We start from the raw sequence: 5,698 nt of genomic DNA, 5'->3' as shown, positions 1-5,698 counted from the left end.
CACACACACACACACACACACACACACACATACACACACACACACACACACGCACACAATAACGGTGTTGTGCTATTCTCCCGGTAGTTTCCCGGTAGTGCTCTATCTCGTGGGGAAATGTTGTTGAATCTACCCCCAAACCCCTAGCTATAAATGCTTAAATGTAGAGTTGAAATACTATGAATTAAGCCAAATACTTATTATTTTTAATTATATTATTTTATATTTATTTTATATTTTTTTATAATATAATATCATGATATTTAATCATTTAATTGGTATTCTCTTACGAAAGTAGCACCACAGCTGTGTTTCACATTTTCATTAACAGTTCCTTTCTATGATAAAACAAGTTGTAATTTATTATTCGATGTTTTTTCAGTACAAAATTGTGAAATTTGTTTAAATCGCATGTTAATGCATAAATGTAGAGTTGAAATACCGGTAGAGAAGTACCGGGAGAATAGCAACAGCCTTAAAGGAAATGTTATTTAAAAATGATATATATATATATATATTCTATATATATGTATATATATATACCCGTGCGTGTATATTATATCTGTTATATATAGATCAGTGCACGCCGGTAAGTCATATGTCATATATATGCCCACCACTAAATAGATATAAACCATTGACATATATCTGTTAAGATATATATATCTGATTTTCTGAATATCTGATGCAACGTCCGAAATATATTGGAGTGATGACCGGGATGTACCTGATTATTTATTCAAAATCGGTTTCAAGTGGTACCTTCAATATTTACTCTAGATCAATTCTAATTAAGATAGTGGACATCTATCTATAAGATAGTGGACGTTTATCTGATCTCACTGTATGCCTGGTACATCCAATGTTTGATCTAGGCCAAATTTTGGGGCCTTTCTTTCAAGTGGTGCTTTCAATATTTACTCTTGGTAAATTCTAAGATAGTGGGCCTATAGCTAGGGGCCACATTTGGGGGCGTCTGGTAGACTCTATCCCAAACAGCACAAAATATCTGGCCAATATTGGCCCGATATCGGTTAATCTTGGCACCAATATCGGCCCGACCCCCGGCTTGCACCTTGGCCCGATACCGGTCCGATATCGGGTTAACTGGCTATATTGGCTCCACGTTGGCTGAATAATGGCATGGGGCTATTAATCATTAAATTATTAATTATTAATTGATTATAAATTATTAATAATAAATAATTAATAAATATAATTAAAAAGTAAAAAAAAATATATAAAAAAATATACATTATTAATTATTAAATTATTTATTAATTATTTATTATTAATAATTTATAATTATTTCTCTACTATTTCTGTACTCTGTGAGATGTACCTGTTCTTTTTTAATTGGTTTGCCTCCAATGTTTGATCGAGTGCATTTTTAGGCCCCTTTTAGAGGTTCCCCAGGGACCACACGCAGAAGAGGGGCCCGGCAGACATCTATATCTGCATATGTTAGGTTACAACATGAATGCTCCTGTGTTCAGATATTGGTACCTCGTTCGTTTGATCAAAATGCTCTGGGCTGCTGCTCTAATATATCTGCCTATGTCATGTCTATATGTGCGCATGCATCCGTATAGCTATACTTTGGACAAGGACTCGGCGTGTCCACGGAACGATTTTAGGCTAAAGAATATTTCACGTATTACAAACGTACGGTTGCAGAATGTGATGCAATCAATTAAGGCTTGGTTTTGTAGGGCACATACACACTTGGCGTACATATTCATGCAAACGCGCGAATGTGTGCGGTCGGCCGCTAATAAGCTCATATAAGTTAGCTATAGCAGCACGTCTCACTAATTAATATAAGCACTATAATCGACAAGCAAAAATCGAGAATTCATAACTATATTTCGATTGCCATAAGCATAACTGTTCCATTCACAACTTACAGACAAACATGAACAATCAATCTATATACGGATTTATTCAAATAGTGGTAGTGATTATAGGCGCTTTACCACATAGTAGCTTGCTAACATAAAATGTATATATTTACTTGTAAAGAAATGTGTTTCGTGACGAGTCCACCGAACGCGCAGGCATACAAACCGACGTCGCTGCCGCCTGAATTAGAGTCCCTCTATAAAGGAACTCTAGCTTGACCCACGCCTGCATGCAGACGATATCAACAAACGTAAAGCTGACGATTACACAAGCTATAATGAAATATAATTATGTCATTCGTCATTACTATGAGTTCAGATCGCATTGTACACGGCGTCGGTATATATATATATATATTGATACCGCTGCCGATGCCATAATCTAAGGTGTCAAATGTTGATTAAGATAACGACTAATATATAAACAATGGTAAAATCGCGCGGAGGCGAGACAGAGCGCGCAGTTATAGTGCATCTCTCTGGGTGGGCGGCTTTTAGGTCTGTAACTAGACTAATTCCCAAAGTCCCTGGCTGCCGTTAGGTTGATTCTCGACGACTGTATACGTCAGTCTATGTTGTATGGCTGACCTGGGGAGTGGTCGGTCTTCCTGCTCGCCGCATATAATCATTTTTCTAACGTCAACGCGCGTGTCGTAATATAATGCTGATTAGTCTCTAATTGCGACCGAGAAAGTCAACAGATATGCCGTAATATCGCGTCGACGAGTGTCGTTCGCAGTAATCCATCTTTTAGATTCTGTAATATTGCCAGGGTCCATGATCGCATTGGGACATTGTGGCGTGGCTGCGCTGCAGCTTGCATGCGCACGTGTACGTGGCGGCACACATCGCCAATGATTGCCGTGACAACGCTTCATGGAAGCAGGTATTATAATCCGTCGGAGATTCGTGGGTGCAGTCGGTGGTAGCCAAGACACCACAACAGTACTTACGGCGTTGACACTTAATATAGTCTTCGTGCGTGATTTATAGACGGTATCGCGGTGATGGCCCATACACGGATTCCAAACATTTTCGAATGTCGCGTGCGAGAGCAGCCACGCCGGGGGCGTCTGCCTGCGTGTGCGACGTCACACGCTGATACAGCAGCACTGCCACAAACTACATCATGTCTACATATTACAAGCAATCGATTTTTTAATTTATCTACAATGGTAAAGATTATGTCTTAATTTGATGACAATGTGGCACATATTGCGTAAGAAAGCTTAGCTTCATGCGCAATAATTTTTTAACGAACTCGGATAAAAAAACACATCGGACATGGGGCATTGCAGGAAATACATCGAAATTCGTTATTCATTAGGGAGTCAAGTTAGCAGGGATAGTAACTTCGTGTTTAATCCAGATGCAATAGCACAGGTGCAACAAATACAATATATACGTGCATTTCAGCATTTAACGCATAAAATGGATAGAATTACAAATTGAACCTGCCTGAAAATTAATGGACCAAGTTACATTCGTTAACGTCTAATTTATGTGCTACTTCGCGCAGAACTTGAAACGTCATAACTTACCTGTCACCAAGTGACTGTGTATAACAACCAATTACGATATCCCTTACCAGTTTAGAACGACTAAAATAAGGAAATTATGTATTAGTTTCCCATGCGCTAAAACATACAGTACTATAGATTAGGCGTTTGCTAATACAACAGTGCAATGCAATAGTGGACGAGGCGCGGGTATATATCAAACAGTATTTTAAAAATTGAGAGATTGAGGAAGGAGCATATAGCAATTTAAATCGGATTAGGTTCCTAACATTTATTCGCTGAATACCCATCACGCATATATGGCGGCAGTGGAAGCGTGTAACACGATTTCTGCTCAGAATTATGCGAAAATAAATTAATATGATGGAACAGGAAAAAATAAGAATTTCCGGAAATGTTTTTATATAATTCTTGCCCAAATCGCGTGATCGCCACCACATCGGCACCAGTGAGCACTTACTTCATATCTTATCGCAGACCTCCTCCTCGTCTTTCCATCGGTGGCGGCGCATATGTGTGGCAGAGTCTGACTTGGAAGTGTATGTCAGAAGCCCGTTCAGACAGACTGCGGTTACATGACGCAAGTTTAGCCCGTATTCAGTTGTCAGCCACGGCATGTAATCAACTTTTACTTTCGGTAAACCGTAAAGACGGTAGTATTGGTATGTAGCTAACCTTCGCCTTTATTATACTGGCAATTGGATAACCTTGGTGGATTGCTAACTTTAGTACAGTCAGTCCCGCTTTATCGGGGCAGGTCGGCAACCACGAAAATGTCCCGAATACACGGTTGTCCCGATTAAGCGGTATCTGTGGGATAACGAGGTAACTTTAAGGAAGAAATGCACCGTTAAACAACTAAATTTGCCATTTTGTACGTTGTAACTACTTTGCATTTTACTCGTCTTCCCGACAAATAGGTCATCTGGCCTGAAAGCGTCTAGTGGTGGCGGGTCGACATCAAGAATGTATCGGCGTTGACTCATGTTGATGCACCCGCAGGTAGGCATTTGCGTTCGTAGTGCTTCGCGGATCCGCGAGTCTATGATCATGATAATCATATAGGATTGCCAGACAGGGGATAATAACGGCGGAGTGTCATGACGTCAGCGAGTTGGATGTGTAATAGCAGACGATATAGCTGCAGCACGAAGTATTACCGCATGTGAACTATGCGCGCGCGTGCATGTAAAAGCAGCGCGAGCGCGAGCGCGAACGCGCACAACGGCCGCGTGCGCTGCGCGCCGCCGTGTGTAATGAACGCGAGTTCCGCATTTCGCGAAAATCTCCAATTTCCCACGACAGCTTCGAGTGCGTTAAAACGCTACGTGTATAATCCGAGATCGCTCAATGCATATATGCTCGGCGACTAAAGCGCGCGCCTGCTGTCTGCGCGCATTTGCGATGAGGTTTGGAGTCGCTAATAACGCCTATTTCCTGCACGCACTCCAGTTTATGGACGGCGGCCGCCGCGCACCACCGTGTAGGGTTAGTGGTCGTTCGCGCAGGCCTGAAAAATTCAAATGACGTTCCAGTATCAAGCGCCACATGAACACTCTCGTGTGCGTGGGTGCACACATGTATGAGCGTGCGTTCGTGTGCCGGCGCGCGCGTGTGTGCGTGCGCGTGTGTGAATTGGATGAGATTTTACTTGCGGTGATTTAAAGCTAGGAAAGATATAATCAAGAAGATGCCCAATGGGATTTCTTACATCAGTTATTAACATATCGTATGCTGTGCCCCCGCTTTGCGCGTTCATGGAATGTTTCGTGCACGTAAATTATTGTCTTCTTATATCTAGCATGAATCATTTACAGCATAATGGGAGGGACACCGAGGTCACAAGCACTCATGAACCGATCAAGTGAGGCGTCAGGGGCACCATCAATAGGCAAATGACACCACCACTGACGCATTTCGCCTGCGGTTGGTCAACCATGTATTCGCGGCTCCATTATCACCTGGCAATTGGTAATATATATATATATATATATATATATCATTTGACGGTAATCAAAATCTCATAGTTCGCTTTAATATAATTACAGAGAAACCTTCTTATGTAACCTATAATCATAACGTAGAAGGCCTTGCTCAACTCCCAGACACACTTAGGGATAACCTTACATACCGAAATGTGCGCGTAATGTTAGATCATGACTTGGACCTACTAATTATCTCTAAATGGAACATTGCGCAGTATGTGCGCTCACACACACACACACACACACACACACACACACACACACACACACACACACACACACACACACACAC

The sequence above is a fragment of the Priapulus caudatus genome, unplaced genomic scaffold, assembly GCF_000485595.1.
Source record: "Priapulus caudatus unplaced genomic scaffold, Priapulus_caudatus-5.0.1 Scaffold287, whole genome shotgun sequence".
NCBI classification, from domain to species: Eukaryota; Metazoa; Priapulida; class Priapulimorpha; order Priapulimorphida; family Priapulidae; genus Priapulus; species Priapulus caudatus.
Note: the sequence above shows the minus strand (reverse complement) of the source record.